Below are 26,171 nucleotides of genomic sequence, written 5' to 3' on the forward strand. Positions count from 1 at the left end.
TGCTAAGATATGTGCAGTGGTATAGAAGCAAAAACTAAATTTGTTTAGGATACAGATATCTCAAGTGCTCAGACTTCAAAAAAAAATTTTTAATGATTAAAAATAATATCTTCTGACTTATTTAATGGGTATGAAATCATGAACATTAGTGAAACTCCCCAAAGCCAAAATAATTTTGTATCCTAGAACTGAAAGAGAATAATAAATGCAAATTGCCTACTTTGTCTTTATCTACTCGCATTACTAATATGTATTTATGACAGACATCACTTTTCTTTTTTTTTTTTTTTTTTTTTTTTTTTTTTTTTTTTTTTTTTTTTTTTAATTTTTTTTTTATTTATTTATGATAGTCACAGAGAGAGAGAGAGAGGCAGAGACACAGGCAGAGGGAGAAGCAGGCTCCATGCACTGGGAGCCTGATGTGGGATTCGATCCCGGGTCTCCAGGATCACGCCCTGGGCCAAAGGCAGGCGCCAAACCGCTGCGCCACCCAGGGATCCCCAGACATCACTTTTCTTGAACACTGAGGAAAATGGATAAAGAACAGTTTGCAGGTGATAAAACATACATATCTGTCATTCCTAGCATTGTAAGAAAAAAAGAGATTTTTCATGTGAAAACTTCAAAAGCAAAGGAACTCTACCACCAGGTGCAAATATTTTAAAAGATACATTTTTATAAATTGCTAGACATGTTTCTACATTCATAAACGTACTACATTCAACTTTAATGCAGTTTGATAAACATTGTTATATTTAAGCATTTATGTAATGAAATAATCTGGAGCTCTAAAGATACATAGGACTCTTCAATGTCCCCCATCTCCCATTCAATGATGTTAAGATTTTGTTAGTATCAATAACTATCTTGCAGGTTAGTATTAATAACTATCTTTCAACCATATCAGCTTCCACCCTTCAGAGTTTTTACATATCTCCTTATAGTCGACCTCCCTTTTGAAACCTTGACCTCGTGACCCCCTTTATAATTTCTGCTTCTCCTAAACTGTTAAAGACCCTAACACTTGCCATTTAAATTTGTTAATTTCCTATCACTAGCATATAAACTGTAATTGAGAATTTGAGGCACTCTTCTATGAAAATATACAAAATATTAGTGTATGGAACTTGTGACATTCAATTTGGTAATCAAGGGGTTTATTTTCTTCATTCTGGTTTATTCATAAAGAAATATTTTTGCTAACTGCTTACTATGCTTCAGACTCTAGCATCTTCTCTGGTACAGCACTGGGACTTACAAAAGTATCCATGTAATATATGCATAATGAAACCTAAAATTTCCTCATCTGCATGTTTTGTGTCAAAATAATTTTAATAACTAATAAAACATACTTAATAGCTTTATAACTTTACTTGAAAACATATGAAACTATATCTAATCAAATTAAACCACATTTTGTGTTTGTATTTATACTGAATAGCAGTATACATTTAATTGACTATTTAGGAAATAGAAATAAAAATGGACATAAATACACATATATTTAAAGCAAAACAAAAAACACCACACATGTTCAGATGCAGCTTTAATTACCCATAAAGTGAATAATGCAGATTCCCCTTAAATCTAATCTAAATTTTGTAATATTTAGTGGAAATTGTGTGGGTAGCTTTCATTGCATGCAGACGCAGTTAGGGCCATGAGAGCATTGCTGAAGTCATTTTTGAAACCATATACACGTAGAAATCAGAGCAAGAGGGGAAGCTTCTTTCACAGGTAAGAACAGCTAAAATGCCTCTTGTGGTATTGACTCGAAAGGAAAATTATTTTGAGGTACCTAGAAGTAATACCTCACAGGATAACCTCAAATAAGATATCTTTGATAAATGCTTTCTAAATTGGAAGGAAGTACTACACAAAGAATTTAACTATATTCTGCTAATAATTAGTTCACTGATATGTATAATTTTTATTTACTTTAAATCTGTCATTAAAATAAACATTATACTCTTACCTTAGAAAACTGGTGACAATATTATAATTTAAAGAGGAAGATAATAGGTTTGATTAGAAATTCAGGTAGCAATTTAAAATTCATATACTAGAAAGAGATGATTGAAAGACAAGCAAAAGCACAGTTAATACTTTTATAAATATTCTGACAGCCACACATTTTGTTCTCCTGAAATGATTTGCCTCTGCCTAATAAATAAATTTTCAATTTTAAGACATTATTTTCCTCTACATATATTTTTATGCATGCCTTTTACTTCTAAATAGCCAACTTAAATATAGTTTACTTTGATCTAGAGCAAAAGGAAAGTTGTTAAAGCTGTTTATGATTATTGGACTGGAAAGCATAATTACTTTAGAATCCAATTTGCATTCATCAACTGTATCATTAGAATCAAACTCTAGCATTTTGGAAATGTGGGTTTTTAAATAAAGAAAAATAAATTTTTAAACGCCTCTCTTTTCAAATAGTAAGCCCATATAAATTATAAAATCAAGTTTTGCTTAATCTTTTCTTTTGCCTTTTACATATAATCTCATAGTAGGAAAAAACCATCTAATCAAATATCCATCAAAATAAGGAATCAGTTTCAAAAGGCCTTTTGGCAATAGGTCATTTGAGCTGCATATGAACCCCTATGGTGGGGAATTAACTTCCCCAGAAATTTAAACCAGTGTACATTACATCTTTTTGTAACATGGTTTTCTTATACTTTGGGATGAAATCTGTACTTTGCTGCATCCAGAAAGAAATCTTATTTTTCCTAACCACAGCATTGCTAATATTTAGACAGTTACATCTCTTCAACATCTCCTTTCTTCTCTCAACTAAACAACTGTCAGATTTATAACAGCTCTTCATATGCCATAAATAATAGCTACTTCAAAATGCAGTGACCTTGTTTGGGATGGATTCTACTTGTCAGTCCTCCTTGCGCTATCTCCTAAGAAGTCTTCTAATTTAAGATATTGCCCATCCAGTAAACCTAATATAGAATCTTATCACATTTAATCAAATATGTATAAAGACAGAGAAAAATACAGATAGGGATCGTTGCAAAATGAAACAAAAGAATGAGAACAGGGCCCAGAACACCACAAGAAATGCCATAGGTTTTTAAAACAATTGAATGTAAACCTCAAAAATATAAATATGTAGCACCCAAATCATGCTTCAGTGGCACCTGAGAGTCTCAGTGGTTGAGCATTTGCCTTGGACTCAGGTCACAATTCCAGGATCCTGGGATCAAGTCCCGCATCAGGCTCGATGCAGGAAGCCTGCTTCTCCCTCTGCCTATGTCCTTGCTCTCTCTCTGGGCCTCTCATGATAAATAAATAAAATCTTTAAAAACAAAATAAAAACAAATCATGCTTTAGTGAAAGTTGAGAAAAGCAAATGAGATTATTGTGCAGAATAAAAAAAAAACAAAACAAGAAGAGATAACAATGATGGGCAGACTTTTTAAATAGTGCATGTGTTGTATGAATTATGAGATTTACTTTAAGCAATTGGTTTATGCTACTGTGGAGGCTGATAAGTCTGAAATCTGTAGGTATGCCAGTGGGCTAAAAACTCAGAAAAGATTTTTATGTTACTCTTGAAGCAAAATTCCTTCTCCAAGGCATCTGGTTTTGCTCATAAGAACTTCACCTGATTGGATGAGGCCCACCCACATAGACAAGATTCATCTTCTTTGTTTAAAGTTAACTGACTATAGATATCAATCACATCTACAAAATGCTTTCACAGCATCTATATTAGTATTTGACCAAATAATTGAGCACAGTAGTATAGCCAAGTTTAAACATAAATTTTAACCATCACATTTACAAAGTTAAACAGTCTTACCACATGATTCAGCAATCATGCTTCTAGAATTTATCCAACTGATATGAAAATGAATTCCAAATAATTTATGTAAATACTCTGTCCTTAAGGACATAGAATATAATTCTCTCTTTTGTTTTTAAAGATTTATTTATTTATTTATTTATTTATTTTTGGAAGGTGGCAGAGAGAGAGGTAAAGAATCTCAAGTAGACTCTCCACTCAGCATGGAGCCTGACCTGGGGATCAATCTCATGACTGAGATCATGACCTGAGCTGAAATCAAAAGTCAGATGCTCAACTAGCTACCCAAGTGCCTCATAACTCTCCTTTTAACTGTGTGCTATGGATAGGGACTTCCTTCCAAAGAGTATAGCATGGAAACGGAGAGAAAAAAAGTAATTTGGAGGGGAGGAAGTTAATAGGCTCCTCAGGCTGCAATCATAGTTAATATGATAGGATGTTATAGAATTACACTTTACTTTGTGGTCTTTTGCCCTCCCAAAAAGCCACATCTCCCTTATCTAATCATTTTGGGGGAAATTCAGACAAATACTAAGTAAAGGAGAGCCTATAAAGTACTTGACTAGAATTCCTCACACCTGCCTAAGTCATTAGAAACAAGTAAAATGGAGTGATATATATAAAGTATTGAGAATAAATCCACTAACCTAGAATTCTGTATCCTGAGAAAATATTCTTCAAAAGTGGAGAAAACACTGGGGTGCTTTGTGGCTCAGTTGGTTAAGTGTCCAATGATTGCTTTTGGCTCAGGTCATGATCTCAGGGTCATGAGATCTTGCTCACTGCTCAGCATGGAGTATGATTGAGATTCTCTCCCTTTCCCTCCTTCACCCCGCTTCCCCACTCACATGCTCTCTCTATCTTAAATAAATAAATAAAATCTTAACAAAAAGTGGATAAGACAAAAAGACAAATATTGAGAGAATCTGTTGCCACTGATCTGTCTAACAAAAAAAAATGCTAAAAGAAGTTCTTTAGAGAGAAGAAAAGTAATAAAAGTTAGGAACTTGGGTCTATATAAAGGCAGGAAGAACAAACGCTATTTTCAATATTTTATCTCTTTGATAAAATCTTCAATGACTGTACTGACCTCAGGATAAAATAAAAACGTATTACCCTTCAAAGCAAAGTTCTCCAAAATCCATCTTCCCCCAATTTATTAAATCAAATTTATCACTAGTAATAGATTAAGTCTGGCTTTGTTCTCCTATTTTTTTTTAATAAAACAAAACAACACAAAAAGGAAGAATATCTGAGAGGATGTAAGAGAAAGTAAAGTAATTTTTTTTTAATTTTCTTACTCTTAATTGATCTAGCAGATAATAGTAGATTCTTAATTTTTTAAGAGTTTATTTATTTATTCATGAGAGACACAGGGAGAGGCAGAGACATAGGCAGAGGGAGAAGCAGGCTCCATGCAGAGGGCCTAAAGTGGGACTTGATCCCTGGACTCTTGGATCACGCCCTGAGCCAAAGGCAGATGCTCAACCACTGAGCCACTCAGGCATCCCAGTATATTTAAAAAAAAATAATAAGAACAATGTATTCAATTATGTATGCTTATGTGGGTGTGTGGGTGTGCGTGTGTGTGTGTATCTATGCATGTTTATGTATAAGAATAAATGACAGCAATGATACAAGAGACAAAGGGACAAGAGGAAAAAATTAGGGTTATATAGTTATTATAAGGTACTGACACTACCTGGGTAGTAATATAGTATTATTTGACAGAAGATCTAGATTAATTGTAAAAGCATATAGATTGTAAATTTTAGGGCAACCACTAAAAAAAGTTAAAAAGGAAAAAATACAATGTAAATGTTTAAAAAAGTAGGAAAAATTGGATTCCTAAAAAGTATTCAATTAAAACCACCAAAAGCAGAAAGGGAATGGAAAATAAAAATAAGAACAAAAACAGCAAATTGAAGACAGTAATGAATATGGAAGATATTATTCCAATTTATCAATAATCATCTTGAACGTCAATAGTTTAAATGCATGGATTGGAAGACAGAAATTGTCATAATGGATTAGGAATTAAGATCCACCTATATGCTGTCTACCAGAAACCCACTTTAAATATAAAGACACAGATTAAAAGGAAATGAATTAAGGACACAAATACAAACACAAATACAAAGAAACAGGAAAAGCTGTAATCGTTTCAGACAAAGACAATTTCAAAGCAAGAAATGCATTACATAATGATAAAGGGTATAATTCTCCAGGAACACATGACAATCTTTAATGTGTATGTGCCAAACAATACAGTGTCATCTACTTGAAGCAAAAACTAATAGGAATGTAAGGAGGAAAAGAGGAATTCACTACCATATTTGGAGACTTCAAAACTTCTCTCTCAGATATGGACAGATCCAGCAGGCAGAAAATCAATCAGTAAGGAAATGGTTGAACTCAACACTACCATCTATCAACTGGGTATAATTGACTTAGATTGTAATATATAGACTACTTCATCTAACAATAGCAAAATATACATTCGTCTCAAGCTCACTTGGAGCATCTACTAAGGTAGACCACATTCTAGGCCATAAAACACTTTTAAAAAATTTAAAATAAATAGCAATCATTTAGGTTATCAGTTGAGTGGCTACAGCTTCCACTTTAAGATCTGACTAATTGGACAGATGATCATGAAGCTCTTCAAGGATCCTGGGACTTCCTCACATATTTATCTCTCAAGTATTAGTGAAGGGTATAGCTTCTGAATCCTTCCAGTATGAGTGAATAGATCTTAAATGACAAATCCACTTTAATATTTCAATCTCTCTAACCCTCTGAATCCTTTCCTCTATGTTAAACCAAGGGAGATCTGGCATTTCCAAGATTCTCATGTTTTGGTCCACATTCAACCAACCAAAATGGTAGAGTCCTTTCTATTTCTGCAAGATGCAACTTTAAAGAATAATTTCTATTTACTGGGCCCATGTCAATATATTCAGTCTGATCCAACTTTATAGTCCTTCCATCAATATCCCATGCCCTTAGTATCTACCTCCAACACTTTCCTCAGATGTCTTTTTGTATAAATTAGAAAATTTGAGTATTTCTTTTGGAGTGTGGTGAATGTCATCATGTGTCATACTTTGCTTTAGGGGTCTGCTGGGATTTACATTTAGTTAAAAGTATAGAAGTGCAGGGAGGTGGGAGTAAGTCCTGAAAAATATCAGCATTGTTTTCATGGCAACTGCCTCAAGAGAGGCCATTATTATTACTACCTCGGGCAATTCAGGGTAAATTCATTCAGCTTATGTGAAAAGGCTCATACCACTGGGGTTGAAAGGGCCACTTCTACTGGGAAAGGAAGACCTCTACCACTGTGAAAAAGAAAAAGAGAGAGACAGAGACAGAGAGAGAGAGAGAGAAGGAGGAGGAGGAGGAGGAGGAGGAGAGGGGAAGGAGAAGGAGAATAACTAAAGATCTCAAAGTCTTCCCAAAGTCCCCATCCCAATTTGTAGGATTTCATTCCTTCCCAATCAATATCCTCACTTTAACAGAGGAAACCTTCTGAGGCTGGGAGTTCAATTTTTGTTATAATTCAGCCAATTGGAGAATGAAATTTTGAGTTTGATTTTCAGACATTTCAGCCCTGTATCTAGTGGAGACAAGACCTTATTGGGCACATCTAGAAGCTTTTCATTCATCTATGCAGTACTTATACTGGGAAGTAGAATTCCTGAGCTCATCTTATTTCTTTCAACACTATGTCCAGTGACATTAGAAGCCACAGGCCAGGGCAGTCCGTGTGGCTCAGTGGTTTCGTGCCACCTTCAGATCCAGGTTGTGATTCTGGAGACCCTGGATCGAGTCCCATGTCAGGCTCCCTGCATGGAGCCTGCTTCTCCCTCTGCCTGTGTCACTGCCTCTCTCTCTCTCTCACTCTGTGTCTCTCATGAATAAATAAATAAATAAAATATTAAAAAAAGAAGCCACAGGTCAACATAATTATGTTTTCTTAGTTTTCCAAAAATGTTTGAAACTTTCATATACCTAGTCACTTAGTTCTTCGTTCTTTATAAATGGCTGATTAGAAGGATCAAATGCAGATTTTTGCATATCTTTAACAGTTGGCATCATGGACTATCAGTGTTCTTTTTATTACTTGAACTTGAATCATTTGCATCTTTATATCTAGGCAGATCAGAAAGCCAATTCCAGAAATTGAAACCTCAGAACCAATTCAGAAACTCATCCTTAAAATTCTGTTTCTCTAAAAACACTCTTGGTACCAAAACTGATTAGTGTTTGCCAAAGAAACAGAACCAAAAAGATATAAAAAGATGACAGATATATAGAAAGAAGGAAGGAAGAAAAAAGAAAGAAAAAGAAGAAAGAAGAAAAAAGAAAGAAAGAAAGAAAGAAAGAAAGAAAGAAAGAAAGAAAGAAAGAAAGGGAGGAGAAGGAAGAAGAAGAAGAAGAAGAAGAAGAAGAAGAAGAAAAAGAAAAAGAAGAAAGGAAAGAAAGAAAGAAAGAAAGAAAGAAAGAAAGAAAGAAAGAAAGAAAGAGAAAGAAAGAAAAGAAAGAAAGAAAGAAAGAAAGAAAGAAAGAAAGAAAGAAAGAAAGAAAGAAAGAGAAAGAAAGAAAGGGGAAATTTATATAAATTATCTTACATGGCTATTGAAGTTGAGAAGTCTCATGATCTGTCTTTGCAAGCAGGAGAATTAGGAAGACAGTTGGTATAATCTAGCCCAGGTCTGAAGGCCTGAGAATAGAGACATTGGTATAATTCCCAATCAGTCTGGAAGCACAACAGGAGCACTGATGTCTCAGTGTAGGAAAAATGGACATCTCAGCTTAAGCAAAGAGGGTAATTTCATTCTTCCTCCACCTTTTGGTTCTACTCAGATCCTCAAGAGAATGGATGATGCTCACCCACACTGGTGAGAGCTTTCTTCTTTACTCAATCTAATGATTCATATACTAAGTCCTTTCAGATATACCTTCACAGGCCCACCCAGAAAGACTATTTTACCAGATACCCAGGTGTTCCTTAGCTTAGTCAAATTGACACATACAAATTAATCACCATATCATACAATACAACAATGAGATTCCTCAGTATTTACCCAAATAATTTGAAAATTTATATCCACATAAAATCTTCACACAGATGCCTATTGCAACTTTATTCATAACTCCCAAAAGTCAGAAGCAAACAAGATGTCTTTCAGTAGGTGAACAGACAAATAAACTGTGGTATACCCAGATAACGGAACATTAATTATTCAGCATTGAAAAAAAAATTTAGCTGTCAAGCCATGAAAAGACAAGGAGGAACTTTAAATGAATATTATTAAATAAAAGCAGATTGTCTGAAAATGCTACATATTGTATAATTTTAATTATGACATTTGGATAAAGCAAAACTATGGAGACAATAAAAAGATCAGTGGTTGCCAGGGGTTGGGGAAAGGAAGTGATGAATTGATGTGACACAGATGATTTTTAGGGAAGTAAAACTACTTTATGATACTATAATGGTGAATATATGTCATTTATTTGTTCAAATCCATAGAATGTACAATACTCTATATTACATTAGAGTGACTCCTCATGTGAACTATGGACTTTGGGTGATAGTAATGTATCAACCTAGATTCATCAATTGTAACAAATACATCACTCTATTATATCCAGGGGATGTTTGTCTAGGAGGCTACATACCTGAGTGAGGGTCAGGAGGTATGTGAAGAATCTCTGTGTTTTTCCACTCAGTTTTTCTATGAACCTGAAACTGCTTTAAAAATAAAGTCCTTTTAAATAAAAGGTGAACTGGGCCAAAGATTTCCAGCATAAAGTAGAGACAACAGACTTATTTATACCTTTAATATGAAGAATCAGATTTAATTTATTTTTAAAATAGTTATAAATCATTTTCTATTGAATACCAAAATTTTCATTTGCATATTTAAGGAGTCTCTTTAATTCAAAAAATTTCTGGTTATTTGATTTTTTTTACTATCTTCAAACTCTTAATATTATTATATGGCAAGGCAGTTATGTGAATTTTACTAAAGTTCCATATTCATATAAAGATACAAGCACACCCTAGTTTATACAATATGATAGTTTCATATACAATAAAAAAAGCAACACTAGCTCAGTTGGTTAAGTGTCTGCCTTTGGCTCAGGGTCCTGGGATTGAGCCTCCATATCAGGCTCACTCCTCAGTGAAGAGCCTATTTCTTCTCTGACCCTCCTCCTGCTGGTGTGCATGCACTTGCTCACTCTCTCTCTCAAAAAAAAAAAAAAAAAAAAAAAAAAAAATTTAGTATAGCTGCTTGAATCCAATAATTCTGAGACATTTTTGGTAATGCTAGTCATACCAGCTTTCTTTCATTGTTGGGTCAATCTCTCTAGTTTAAACAATATTAGGCATGTATGTTTGCATTGGTTATCTACTGCTGCCTAACAAATTACCCTATAAGCTGATGGCTTAAAATAACACTTATTCCTCGTAATTTTTGTGGATCAGAAATTCGGGTTCAAATTTTATTGTTCTTTCTAAAAAATCTCCTCCAACACTGCAATCAAGTTTTGGGGAAGGTAGACATCTAATGACTCAACCAGAGAAGGATCTGATTTCAAAGCTCACTCATGTGGTTTTTGGCAAGAATCAATTCCTTATGGACTATAAGAGTAACTCAGTTCCTCACTGGTCATTGTTGGATGAAAACCTCAGTCCCTTGCCTCGTGGGCAACTTCACAGGATCACAGGGCAATTCATAATATACCAGTTTGCTTCACTATAGTGAGCAAGTTGACAAGATCTAGAGAGCATCCGCAGGATGGGAATCGCAGTCTCTAATAGCCTTATCTTAGAATTGACATTCTCTCACTTTTGCCTTATTCTGTTTATAAAAACAGATTAGTAGCTTCAGGCAATGTTCATGGAGAGTAGATTACAAAGGGTTTGAATGCCCGGAAGTGGGCATTATTAGGAGCCATTTATAAACTGCCTGATACAATGCTTGTTTTCTGCCATAAAACTATAAAATACTACTATATAACACACATTACTATTTGAAACATAACTTTGTTGAGAATCTTGTTGTCCTTATAATGAAAAATCAGTTTGCAGAGTTGGCTGTCAAAAATTTTTGAGTAAAGAATGAATCTCTAGACAATCACTTATTTTCACATTGGCTATTACAGACAGCTGCCATCTGTCATAACCTAAAATGAAAAGGTCATATTTCATACAAAAAGATAAGTATTTGGAAACTTTTCCTTATGAGTTGTAGAGCAACACTTAACATGATTAAGGAAATTGTAGTCTTAAGAGGGACTGATTCACTAGGGCAGACAATATATCTCTTTCATGAAGCTTTCATTAATTTCCGATATTGGAGAACAGTATAGTCAAATTGGAGGACCCTAAGTAGAAGCAGCAGTCCCCAGAGTGTCTGCTAATTGTGATCCTAAGGCAAATCGTTAAGGCAAACTTCCCTTAATTAGATCTATTTCCCAAGTTGGAGGCAGAATAGTCAACAACTCCCACGACCGCGTAAGGATCTTAGCATTGATTGCTTTCTTTTCCTCATTCAGTCAATGAAGTAGGACTCCTGTTCAATCAGATGCATTTATTTCTCAATATTTTTAAGTGTTCTGACTAGCCGACATGAATTATCTTGAACTTTCCATCAAGAATTATAATGTTCAAAATCCACTAATTTTTCCACTGACTGGTTTTATAACCCTAATTGTTTTCCTCTACTCAAGCAAGACTCTCTATCATTCAGTTTAAATATAGGACTAAGCCCTGTAAGTTTATTTTACAGCACGACAGTAAGGCAAAGGGGGAGAAAAGTATGTGCGCATATTTTAAAATGATACTTGTATTAAAATGTACTACTTTATGCAATTACTAAATTGAAGAGTGAAATAATTCAAAATTGGAGAACAGTTTAACAGAATTGCTTCATGATTCTATCTTCTATCTTAGGTGCTGAACTAGAGCCAAATTCACACTATTCTGCAGCCAGAACATGTAAGCAGAAAGATGGTCACTCTTCTGAGATTACAGACTAAATGCCAAACCAGATATGCAGCAGATTTAACCGAATGCAATATTCTATTCTATCTGTGGAGATGCAATAGCTGTATAATACGGGCTTTTCCTAGAGAAACACTAGATTAATTCTTAACAGTTAATCCAATTATTTATTTTTTTTCCTCTAAATCTCCTGGATGTCTTCACATCTAGCCTATATAAATTCATTGCTTGTAATCCTATGCTTGTTTACTGTTGGTTAGAATGTTTCTCCACCACATTCTCATGTTTCCTCCGAGTGGAAGAAGTCCATCATTATTGCCCTTCTTTCCCTTTTTTATCTGTTAAGCTTACTTGAAGAGGAGTAACTTAATCTGCCTGAGGATTTGGCAAAGTGAAACCTGACTCAATTATCCCAGACTTCTCTCTCCACTGCTTCTTGAAAATGAACTTCCTATAGAGAAAGTATGTTCTGCGGTGATCCTTGACACTATCATTTACAGGGGCAGGCCATCACATTGGAAAGCCTGCAGAGATCCAGCACTATTATATGTTTTAAGTCTCCTTAATTCTTAAATTCATTATTATTAAGAAGGCCAATTCTTGCAGATTCAGCATATTATTTAGCATCAGCTTGTCAGTAATAAAGATGATGTTACATCTTCTATTGACCTTGGTTTTCTATTTTACCTTTTCTATTTTACCTTATACCTTGGTTTTTTATTTTACTGAATATATATCAACTACCAATGCTAAAAGATAAAAATATCATTTTTTAAAAAAATGTTTATTTGAGAGAGAGGGAGTGTGTGTGTGAGCATACTGTCGGGGTTGAGGGGATACAGGAAGAGGGACAAGCAGAGTTCTTGCTAAGCAGGGCACTCAACTCAGGGAATGACCCCAAAGCCCAGATCACGACCTGAACCAAAATCAAGAGTCAGATGCCCAATCAACTGCATCACCCAGGTATCTACAAAATGCCATTCTTCTATTGAACTTAATGGAGATGATTCTAAAGTTTACTACTCATTATGATCCATACCTTATTTTTGGTTTGAGGCAATTTTTAAATATTAAGAACAAATTCTCCCATTCATTGTTTACCAAGAAGTTGCTAAATTAATTCTGTTTCTAGTATTGTTGCTGTTAACTTAATATTAAATAATTTAATTCCTTAATTAGTTTAAAAGAATTATAAGTGGTCTTAAAATGTATAATAAGTTGTACTTTTCTCATTTTTTAAAAAAGATTTTATTCTTTTATTTATTCATGAGAGACACAGAGAAATAGAGAGGCAGAGACTTAAGCAGATAGAAAAGCAGGCTCCATGAAAGGAGCCTGATGTGGGACTCAATCCTGGGACTCCAGGATCATACCTTGAGCTGAAGGCAGCCACTCAACCACTGAGCCACCCAGGTATCCCTACGTTTTTATTTTAACTATTTTTAAAATTATTCTTATAGCATGGCACGTGGATAGCATATTTTGTGAAACTAGCATACATAAAAAATATTTCTATATTTTTCATGCTGAAAAATCTACTTCACTAGATATAAAATTTAAAATCACTTGAAGCTTCAGCTACCATGTATTTGTGGAGGTAATATTTCAAAATGTTTATTATAACCCTGTTAGCATACATTGCAAAGAAGCTAATTGCTCATCAAAAGAGGAATGAGTAAGTAAAATACAATTATATCAAATTATTCAAAAATTATATAGACATAAAAAAGAAATAAGTAGATCCACATGCACTAATCAGTTGTAACATATTTATTACAACATGAGAGACTCCTAATTCTGGGAAACAAACAAGGGGTGGTGGAAGGGGAGGTGGGCGGGGGATGGGTTGATTGGGTGACAGGCACTGAGGGGGCACTTAATGAACAGGATGAGTACTGGGTGTTATTCTATATGTTGGCAAATCTACCTTCAATAAAAATTATATATATATAAATATATATCATATACATACATATATAAAACTGTTTAATTTCTTTTAAATATGTAATCATACATATGTGTGATTAATCAGTTAAATTATTCACATTTTAATTTTTCATTTTTAGTGAGTTTCATGGAAATTTTAGTATAACTCTTGAAAACTCTATACTCATTTGTACTTCAAATATATTTAGAATTAACCTGTCAACTTCTAACAAAAAAAAAAAAATCCACTGTGATTTTGCAACTAGATAACACTAAATCTACAAATAGGAGAACTGATATTATAATAATATTGAAACTTCCAATCCATGTACATGGTATAATTCTGCATTTATTTAGTTTTATCTCAACACCATTTTGTAATTTTCCATGTACAGGTCTTTCACATATTTTGCCAAATTCATTTCTAGTTATTTCATTATTTTGATGCTACTCTAAATGAAATTGTTTTAATTTTATTTTCTAATTATTCATGTTTCAAATTTAGATATATAATTGGTTTTTATATTTTGACTTTACATCTTGCAATCTTGCTAAAGACTTATTCTTTAATTCTGATATTTTCATAAATTCAAAATTTTCTATCTCAAGATCACATTGCCTGTAAATCTTCCTCTTTAATCTTCAGGGCTTTATTAGTTTTTTTCTGTTTGTTTTTTTCCTTAGCTGGAAACTAGTAAAAATTTTTGCCTTTTTCCTGATAAATTTGGGAAACATTCAGTTTTTAACAATTGCAAATAAGTTTGCTATATTTTCTAGATGCCATTTTATAAGTTAAGGACATTCTCTCTTATTAATGGTTTTCTGAGAGGCTTTATGATGAATAGATGTTGAATTTTTAAGATGGAATTGAACAGGTAGTTCTAATTCTAGTTTCTCAGCACAGTATTATTTTCCTTCTATCAGTTCAATATCTGTATTTCCTTTCTCCCAGAGCAAAATCACAGTTTCTAAGAGCCCAATATACTTACTCATTCCCTTAATTTTACAAAAAAAAAAAAAAAAATCTTACAGTAAATACAAAAAAAATGCAACTATTATACACATAGTAGCAATAGCAAAACTCACTAAACAATGGCCAAAGATTATTTGCAGTTCTGTACCTAGTTTAGGGTATATAGTTCAAGTCAAGTTCAAAATTTCTTTAGCTTAATTCTATTTTTCTTCTCTACAGATATGCTGTCAATTTGCTGTAGTTAGTTTACTATAATTTATTTTTATGTACACTTTGGTATATAACCAAGTCAATATAAAGTCATTCTAATATTTCAAGATTTAGTGTTAAAAGTATATGTTTGTCTGTAGTTCTATGCCCAAGTATTTTCGAATTAACAGTAATGGAGAATCTATGAAGCCTTAAAAATATCCTATCTCCTCTGGTGGATAAATACAAGTATCTCTTGTTACAAATTCAAGATGGCTGATTATTCTGGGTGTGTACACCAATAACAACAGCTTCTATTTTACACTTGAAAAAAATGGTGTTTTTTTTTTTTTTCCTATTGAAGAAGGTATGCAAGCTAGTCCCCATTTAAACCATGTATATTTGAATTTGCATCTCTAGGCATAGATTTCCATAACTGGGGCCAGAGTAGATTTATTGATGTGGACATAATACAAAAGATCCATTTTTTGTTGCACAACTATGTTATTCATATGTGTCTTTTGGATGCTGTGTAGTTCTACAAATAGCTCTGTGTTCTGTGGAGTTTTACAAATGCCAGAAAGTATCATTGTGGTATTCCTGATTTCCAAATGCATAAACAAACTTGTACCCAGATGCAGCAGCATTAAATGCTATTAACAAAGTTCTCTCTAATCTAAAAGGATAGTGGCAAATGTGTTTCTGAAGGGAATGGCTGATTTTTAATCTGTAGTGGAAATAAATCTCTCACTAAAATTCGAGGGTACATTATCATGATACTGTGTAGGGAGCAATGAAAGTAGATGAGTTGGCAATCAAATTTCATGCTTCAGGGCTTGAACTGTTTTTATAGGGGTTATAATGGGATCTTTTGAAATAAGTGAAGGAATTTTTCTTGCTGGAAAAAGTCTAGAGTTATCTATGTAGATCATGGTCCAATCTGGAGTTTCAAACTTACAGTTAACAGCTATTCAAAAAGAGAATTTGACAAAGTTAATCTGACTCTTAGTTTCCCTCAAGTGACACAGAAGGCATGATATGAAACCTTTTTGGACACAAAAGGAGTCCATGAAATTATTCAACTGGCATTATTCCTCATCTCAGAGGGAACTGACATCTTACTCTTTCATGAACTTGTAACCAAAAGAAACATCTTTATTCACACAATAAGGCTCACCTTCTGCTCGCCAGTTCCATAGATCACAGCTGTATGTAGAATTCATAAAGAGCAAGATGGGAAAAAGGAGACAGTAAAGAACTTGTTATCTATATACCAAGAATCACTGTTGGTTCTGTCCCAGGAACAGCTAACTTTCTTTCCTTTAAGAAAAATACATACATTTTCTTATAGTTTTGTGGTCCCCTTAAATCACTTCCAATTGGAAATAAAAAAAGATTACTCAAAAATATATTTTGGTTTTATTTGCTTCTATAGGTCTGTTATACTTTATTGTATTTGTATTATATATTTAACTTTATTCTCATGAAATCACCTTACAAGATTGCTTTGGATTTTACTCCATTCTGATATCTAAACACCCAAAGTGCCCCTTTCTCCAAATAATATAAATAATAAATTTTTATTCTTAAGAGAGTAGGATCATTGGAGGGAAAAAGACTTTTCAGGAAGTACCTAACAGAAGATATGTGTAAGAGGAATTTTATGGAATGGTATGTATGAAATGAATGATAGTTTCCATTTTATAGCTCCTAGTATAGTAGGTATTCAGTGTATATTTCCTAGCTAATAATATAAATTTTTTAATCAATTTAACTTGTACCTAACAGTATGTTAAGTTGCACATTAGAGAAATTGAGAATTACCAATCAGTAAGCTATTTACCCAGTCACATTAAGGTAGTAATCCAAGCTACTTCCTAGTATACTGAAATTGATATTGTTCACTGAAGCATAGCATACAATACATCAACGTTAGGACGTTATCTGACCATAGTAAGAAAGAGCTCATATCCGAGGTAAGTCATCCATATATCATTTTGTTTTTTTCTGATTAATACATTAAAGCACCTAGAAAGCTGTTTGAAAAGAATAAGACCTATTTCAAGAATTTTCTAGTATTAATCACATAGATCCTGAGTTCATTAGTCTTACACTTTGAAAGTCATTTCATAATTCTGATAAATACATTTAAAAGAAAATAAAACAAAAATATACTTATTGTTAAAATCATAACATAAAAAATAATTTGTCTTGCTAAATTACAGAGAAGTTACTTGTGTTAAACTCCTCTACTAATTAGGAAATGATGTTTTCTATCACAAATTAATGGTAATGGAGGTAAACATCAAATATACTTACTTTTTCTTTTTCTTTTTTCTTTTTTTTACTAGTGAAGCTTTTTATCTTCACCATACCACTGCATGCATTTAAAACTACGCTTAAATCGGTACTTTTTAAAAGTCTGCCCAAAAGTTATAAATAACTACCTTGAAAAAACTGCCATTCTGTATAATCCTCACTATGAGATGCCACATTTTATCAGGTGTGTTTTTTTTAAAGATACTAGCCCACGCATAACCTGACATGATTTTAGCATCTACTCTTGACATGTGCAAATGATAAGATTAAAATGTCCTATCACATTGTCTGGAAAAGGTTGCTAGCATTTTATTTTTGCTGTTCTCTTCCTTTTCTTTTCTTCTTCCTCCTTCACCTTCTTTAAATATGCCAACTCCAGGATATTAATAAGGTAAATATTTCTGAGCAAATGATGGTTAAATGCATTTGAAAGAATAACTACTGCTTACCTATTTTTCCATTAAATATGATATTCCCTGCACTGACATTAAAAATCATTCACAAAGTAAACAAAAATTAAGAATGTACACAATTCTATGTAGAAATGATGATTCAGTTTTGGTAGGATGTATGTTACTCTGTAAGAAGCAAAAGAAAATAGTCACTAGGAATGCTTGTGAGAGGCAATAGAATTTCCTCTTTGTTTCATGTGGTCTCAGGGAACTTCTGAACACAGAGGCCCATGAGTTCCAGAGTTTGGTAATTTGGAAGCCAGTCCCTGGAGTAGCATCTGTAAGAGTTGGGGTGCTAGATACCTTTAGGGAAAGCTAGGGGCTTGGTTTTAACGTTGGATTGAGTCAGGGGAGATGATTGTTTATCAGCTCTCTTAAACCCCTAAGCAGGCTTATTAGAAGCAGGAACTTCAAGCAGAAGTGGGCAAGTATAAGGAGAATTACTCCCAGACAGCGGATGGGAAGTGGGAATTTTTGCCTATTCTTCTTATCCAGGGTCAGAGTGGGTAGGGGGTAGGATGACCACATGTATTCCAGATACTGGCTACTGTAGTGCAGTGGTATGTGTAGTAGTGCAGTGGTATCACATTGTTTTAACTTTCACTTATTTGATGAGATATGATGTGGCAAATCTCATATGCTCACTTAAACTCTTAATCTTTTCTTTGGCAAGGTATCTATTAAGTTCTTTGGCTCATTTTTAATTGGGTCATTTGTTTTCTTATCACTGAGTTTAAGCATTCTTTATATATTTTGAATAATAGTTCTTTTTCACATGTATTCTCAAATATTTTTTCTAAGTCAGTGGCTTGTCTTCTTATTCTCCTGATAATACCTTTTGAAGGGTAAACATTTTTAATTCTAATAAAGTCTACTTTATTATTTCTTTCATGGATCATGTCTCTGGTATTGCAATTAAAAAGGCATCATCATACCCAAGGTCATATAGATTTTCTCCTGTGTTCTCTAAGAGTTTTTAAAATTTTATGTTTTACATTTAGGTCTGTGGTCCATTTGGAGTTAATTTTTGTGAACAATGGAAGGTTTCTGTGTAAATTATTTTTTTTCTTTTACTTTTTCTTTTTCTTTCTTTTTTTTCTGTTGCATTGATACACTTTTTCCAATTATTTCGCAAATACCATACACTCTTGATTACTGTAGCTCTATAGTAAGTTTTGAAGTTGGGTAGCATCAGTCCTCCAAGTCTGTTCTCCTTCAATAATATGTTGCCTATTCTGGGTCTTTTGCCTCATATAAACTTTAGAATCAGTTTTTTCATATCCAAAAAATAACTTTCTGGGGTTTGATTGGTATCGCGTTAAATCCATAGAACAAAAAAGAATCGACACTGACAATGGTGTCTTCCTTATCCATGAACATTGCATATCTTTCAATTTGCTTATTTTTTCTTTGATTTGGTTCATTTATAATTTTCCTTATATAAATATGTACATATTTTGAAAGATTTATATGTAACTATTTCATGTTTTTGAGCACCAGTGTACATAGTAACAGCATGTACTGTTACTTTCAAAATCCTCTTGTTTGATGTTATTCATATAGGAAAATAACTGGTATACTTTTTTTTTCCTTCTCTTGCCTTACTGCATGAACAAAGACTTCCAGAACAATATTAAAAGGAGAGGTAAAGGGGTACATTCTTGTCCTCTATCTTACCTTAGTGGAAAAGCTTTGAGTTTCTCACCATTAAGCATGATGTTAACTGCAGGATTTTTATATATAATCTCTATCAGGTTTATAGAGTTCCTCTCCATTCCTGAGAGCTTTTATTACAAATGGCTATTGAGGTTTTTGTCAAATGCTTTTTCTGCATCTACTGATATAATCATAAGATTTTTATTTTTAATTCTATTGGTATGATAAATTACTTTAATTGGTTTTCCAGTATTGAACTAGTTTTGTATACCTGGGATAAATTTCACTTGGTGATATATAATTCTTTTATGTTCTGTTAGATTCAATCTGCTTATATTTTTTTGAGGACTTTTCACACGTGTATTAAAAAAAATATAGCAAGATCAATAGCTGCAGGGGAGGCTGGCAGGCTGAAAACTCATATAGAAATAAAAACTGTGACATTGGGGTAGAATTTCTTCCCTGGGATATTTTACTTTTTACTTTTAAGGCCTACAGCTGATTAGATGAGACCCCTCCACATTAAAACAGTAATCTCTTTTACTTAAAGTTAACTGGTCTTACATGTTTATGGCATCTACAAAATACCTTCATATCAATTTAAATTTGGAGATAAAAATGAAAAATTAATAGAAATTGTGGAAGATAAAGTTAGAAAATTCTCCCAGAAAGCTAAGCAAAAAAAAGAGATATAATATAAAGCAGGAAATGACAGTTAAGAAAATTACATATTGATAAAAAAGAAAAAATGTATAAAATTGATCAGAAAAATGGAGAGGGGAATATAATAATAATAAATAATAATTCAACTTCTGTTTTTTTGCCTAGAGACACAGAACGCTGGAAAGACACTTGCTGATAAACTAACAGCAAGAAGAAAACTGGACAGAGTGCAAAGAGACAGCTTCTATTTAATTCATCAGAAAACTGAGTTCACAGGGCAACCAACCTGAAATGGGGAGGTGAACCATGAGAAGCACCTAAGGGGAAAAACAGGCATTTGCTTACTTGGAACACAACACTGTGGATTAAATACCCAAGGATCTCATGATTCAAAGTACAAACTTAACCGCTTTGTTATCAATGCAGTAGCCTGGAGACTATAATCTGTCTGTTGACTGGTTGTTTTACCCTCTCCTGCTAAAAAACCTATAATCTGCTGCCTACATGTTGTACAGAGTGGTGTATGTATTAATAATTAAGCTGCTTTTTAACAGAATTCCAATTATTCTGTTTCCAGGCTCACTTTTACATTTAATTCCGCTGATACCTAATACTGACAATTTTGAGATTCTTGTGGATAGAGAGTAAGTGGATTCTAAAAATTTTGATATGTTCTAGACCTAGAGAGTGATCTATGTACTACATAATTTGGTTCTTATCTATATGTCTATGTCCTTATTTTATTTATTTACTTAGTATTTATTTTTAAATATTTTATTTATTTATTCATGATAGACACACACATAGAGGCAGAGACATAGGCAGAGGGAGAAGCAGGCTCCATGTAGGGAATAGGATGTGGGACTTGATCCCGGGGCTCCAGGATCATGCCCTGGGCAGAAGGCAGACAGACACTCAACCACTGAGCCACCCAGGTGTCCCTGTCCTTATTTTTTTTAACATTACTTTTTTTTTTTTAATCAAGAGCACAAAATGAGCTAACTGTGACTTTAGCCACGTATTCATTACATGTCGCCTTCTAAAGCAATGCATAGCAGCATATTTTTAAATTAATATCAAAAGCGAAAAAACCTGATACATTAAACAGAAACACTAATGCAAACTCATGTGCATGAAAGAATACATCAAAAATTGTCTCTTGGATTTTCATTTCTCTAATCCTCAGTATTTTAATCTCAAATAAATATGTTTATCTGGGTTAATGGTTCTCAAATTTTTAACCTGAATTTCTGCAATCTATGAAGCAAAGTAAACATAGCATCAGGAATGGTAAAACTTTACTCCAAAGTGAGTAGTATAACAAATTTTAGAATTATTCTATACTCTATCAATATTTGTTGCAACCTGAAATTACATTATTTCCACATTTTTCTAATATAATTGGTTTTCCATGATACTATTTTTATGTCATTGTATTGTTTCTAGCTGCTAATATTCCAAAACATAAAATCAGTGCAAGTACTTGATTCAGAGTTTATAACAATACATATGAGACAGTGAAACATTGAATGATTTTATTGAACTGCCCTCTTGAGCTTGTGTTTTTAGTCTATCTAGAAGAACTTTGAGAATTTTGATATGGTGATTATTTCTCCTATAATGATAAACATTCTGTAGCAGTTTATCATTAGAGGAAGAAAGAGAGCAAAAGAGAAATTAAGTGAGAGAGAAAAATTGTGTTAGATAAAAATATGATGAAAAATTGGTCAAAAACATGAAAATCCAACTGCCATTGATTAATAGTTTAACATTAGACCAACACAGAGATGCAATAAATTTGTATTTTAAAGAAAATGCTTTGTTGTAAAACAATGGCCTAATTGTTTAATAATTATCATGGGCATGTAGGAATGAAGGTCAGACAGATTCGAACTGCCAGGTTATCAGATTTCATTTGATGTTTGTTTGCCAAAGCTTTTTCTTATCTCTAGGGAATGCTGAAACCTACATAGGAGACATTTGTTAGAATGAACACACTTCATTGAAATAGAAGAGCCAAATTCCTGAAATTTCAATGGTCAATAGTGCGTTCCTTCAACCAGTAATTTCAAACTGCAATATTTTATTTGTATAATGATAAAGAATACTAAAAAGAAAGGCAATAAATAATAAAAACATGAAATGCACTTTTGCATTGAGTAAAATAGTTGAGAATTTCCAAACCCTTGACATTTTTATTTTAGAATAGACTGTTTTTTTTGAAGTCCGTTGCCTCCTGCTAATTCACCTTCCTTTTACACACACACACACATACACACATATGCATATAAACATACATATACTGTGCTTAATCATTTGTATTGGAAGAATTTGTAGGACAAGAAGTCATTTTCTCTCCATTAAAAAAAGTTTATGTACTCTTAATTACACATAATTTCCATTATAGTGCTAATTTAGTGAGCAATGAGAGGTTCAGTGTCCTGATATTGAATAGACATGTTATCAGAGAAAACACAGGAACAGCAATAGGAGACAATCCAAACTTTTATTTATTTTGAAGATATGAGATGAATCAGTCATTTTTCTTCAAAATTATTTTGTATTCTAAATCCATGTTTGGAAGCTATGCATACTAACAGTGATTTTAAACCATGGGTTTAAACAGAACTGTAAGGATCAGCCAGGATGATCACTTGCCATTCTGAATCTTTGACATTTGTTCCTTGATTGAATCCACAAGGGCTAATATAAATACTTCCTTTTATTTACAACTTTCCTAAAATCCTTGCCAAAAGGAATACCTCTCCTCACAGCTTTGCAAGACAGTTTCTAAGTATTCACTGTTCTTATGAATCTTTCTGAAATTCCAACATTCAAAACATGTGAAATAACTAAATATAAAAAGTATGACGTATCCAAATATTTTACATGATTTAGGCAAATGAAATGATGCAGTTTTTATCATAGCAATAGAAATTGACATTAAATAAATGGAAGTCATTTTTTAAGGTATGCTGCAGATCTTTTGTAAATTAATATTATTTCCTCAGCACAGAGTACTCCTCACATGGATATAGCACTTTGCAGAGTAACTCAAATGTAATACATTCTGACTAAATATTAATTAACTTATGGAACATGGGACATTTGAAATTTAATTACTTAAATATTGGACTTTGACTACATTTCCATAATATATAATGAATCAATTAGAAGGAAGAGGTTTGAATTATTTCATAAAAACTTGCCAAAACCTCTCTCAAACATATATATTGAAATCTTTGCTCTAAATTCATATTCAAAATTCCAATTAATTAAATATTTGTGCTTATATGATAAAATATCTTGTAATTTAGATAATCCATGACTACTGTAACCTCTTTTGCCAATAAATGATTGAAAAAAATATTTTTAATGCCAAATAGCTTTTATAAATGTCACACTTTCAGCTCTATAATAATCTATAGAAAAAAACAAATAAAATTTATTGATCACACTAGAAAATAAAGGGAATAGTTTCAATTATAGAATGCACATTATCTCCTAAAGATTTTATTACAGAAATCTTAATATATATTTTATATAAGGAAAATATTGTTTTAATTAATTTAGTTTAAATGAGACACACTGTATTTAGACACATTCTGCAGACTATGTAATTTTCAGGTTGAATTCTAGTTTTCCTAGAATCTCTTGAGAAGAAAAGTTTTGTGTCATGATTGGGAAATGCTTTAGCATGCCACATATTGACTTCACTCTTGGGGCCTAATTTAACAGAAGTGGTAGAGGCATAATCAACATTTTTTTGTACTCCATGTTACAACTTGTTCTTTTCTTAATTGTGATTATTTTAATACCAAAGAGATTGTTCTTTTGGTCTTTAATTTGATATTCATATATTGAAGACCAGAAGGTCAAACACTGCTCTTGTTTCAATTCAGCTCTTCCTGATTTCTGAAATAAAGAATACCCATAATTATACTCTTTCTTTTGTAGTCAAGATGATATTCTAAAGAAGACTAATTTTAAAAATTACTTGGTTAATTACTTAAAATAAAACAATATATATTGAGACAATTAACTGCATCTACTATCAACATGCTTGTAAATATCTCCTGGTTTGATCACTATTTCTATGGAGAGAAACACAAAGCCAGATAGGTGAAAATAGAAAATACAGACAATACCAAGTGTTGATAAAGACACAGACCACTTTTAATATTGATGAAATTGTGAATGTATGCATCTGTTTTAGAGTCTTTTTAAAGTAAAAGATGGAAATGTACATATTTTATTCAACATTTCCATATAAGGAGCTTTCCAAAATAAGCATCGATAAGCTTCACAAAGGACAAATATAAGAATTCAGAGTAGCACTATTTTTAATATTCCCAAAATGGAAAATTAATATTGATATAAAATTAATACACAATTTGTATATATTCATTCAATGGAACCCTACACAGCAGTGAAAATAAATTGCAACTACTATAATGACAACTACACACAACAACCTAAATAAATCACAAAAATATTGAGTGAAAGAAACAAGACCCTCAGAAGTACATACCATATTATTCCAATTGTATAAAATTAAAAACCAGACAAGGCTGCTCTATGAAGTTAGAAGTAAGGAAAATTGTTGCAGTTAGGTTAATTAGTAACTGGAAAGGAGGATGAAGCTTAAAAGGAATTTTATTTCTTGCCTGGATTCTGGTTTCCCAGGTGCCCTCAGTGTATGATAATATATCTAACTGTATAATTGTTATCCATACATTTTACATATATTATACACTAGTGAAATTTTTATATAAAAAAGGACATTTATTTTTATTTTTTTAAAGATGTTATTATTTATTCATAAGAGACACACAGAGAGAGAGGCAGAGACAGGCAAAGGGAGAAACAGGGTGTCTGCAAGGAGCCTGATGCAGAACTTGATCCCAGGATCCTGGGATCAGGACCTGAGCCAAAGGCAGATGCTCTGAGCCACTGAGCCACCCAGGCATCCCTAAAAAGGGACATTTAAATGAGCCTATTATAATGAAGCATATATGTATTACTCTAACACAATATAAATAGTTACTAGAATTTTGCTAAAATATATGTGTGGTTATGGATATATTAAAATATATACATCAAACCGTACTGTTACAATGAAGATTATATTGGGATTAAAAGTTATTTTCTTCAAAACTGTTGCCTGAATAATTGGAAATATAGCATATAGTTCTCCAGAATTAATACCAATTAAAGCTTACCTTGATGTAATTAGGATCAGAATTGACTCTCTTTTTACAAGTTTTGGGGGATTAACATTAGTTAATGAAAAAAAGCTTGGGTTTGAGAATATTTTACACTATGTACAAAATTTACTAATTTACAAATATTTACTGTATGAGAAAATTAACTGCCTCCTTTTTAAGGATGCACTTAGTAACCCAGCAGTGCCCATCCTTGAATAGCTAGATTATACTTTCCCAGTGAGTGATGAAGAAAGAAAGAAAGAAAGAAAGAAAGAAAGAAAGAAAGAAAGAAGAACAAAAGAAAAAATTAGGGAACATTTTATTACAAATGCAAAAACAAAAATGCAACATTAAAAATAATCATTGGAATAAAGAAACTGGAAACTTGGGATTTAGTTGGAGCTCTACTTATAGAACTTAGTACTTACATGTCTTTTTTTTTATTTTTTTATTTTTATTTATGATAGTCACAGAGAGAGAGAGAGAGAGAGAGAGGCAGAGACACAGGCAGAGGGAGAAGCAGGCTCCATGCACCGGGAGCCCGACGTGGGGTTCGATCCTGGGTCTCCAGGATCGCGCCCTGGGCCAAAGGCAGGCACCAAACCGCTGCGCCACCCAGGGATCCCAGTACTTACATGTCTTAACTATCTTTTTATTCATTAGTTCAACATATATTTATCAAATGCATACTACGTGCTAAGCATGTATAGGTTTGAGAATTTAAAGTAGGATTATTATTTATTTGCTTTTTAATAGATGCACAGACATGGAAATGAATAATTAAATGCAGTGGGATAACATTGAAAGATATGCAGAAAGATCCACGAGGATATACATGAGAGTATAATAATGAGGTGAAGGCCGAAGTCCAGTTGTTATTCTTTACTTCTTCTAGAGCACTTGTCTCATTGTATTTTAACTCATGCTAAGCATCTAAAGGACG

The 26,171-nt window shown here is 32.9% G+C and overlaps 1 long non-coding RNA gene across 1 annotated transcript in view; it reads left to right on the top strand.

The window, feature by feature from the left end:
- The first annotated feature begins 275 nt into the window (after positions 1 to 275).
- The window catches only part of LOC144283016 (uncharacterized), a 91,748-nt gene continuing 65,852 nt past the window's right edge, over positions 276 to 26,171 (top strand). The window contains exon 1 of the long non-coding RNA XR_013351394.1: positions 276 to 349. This is a non-coding gene — a long non-coding RNA (uncharacterized LOC144283016). The remainder of the gene's footprint in view (positions 350 to 26,171) is intronic.

This window comes from Canis aureus, chromosome 1 (genome assembly GCF_053574225.1).
Source record: "Canis aureus isolate CA01 chromosome 1, VMU_Caureus_v.1.0, whole genome shotgun sequence".
Classification (NCBI taxonomy): domain Eukaryota; kingdom Metazoa; phylum Chordata; class Mammalia; order Carnivora; family Canidae; genus Canis; species Canis aureus.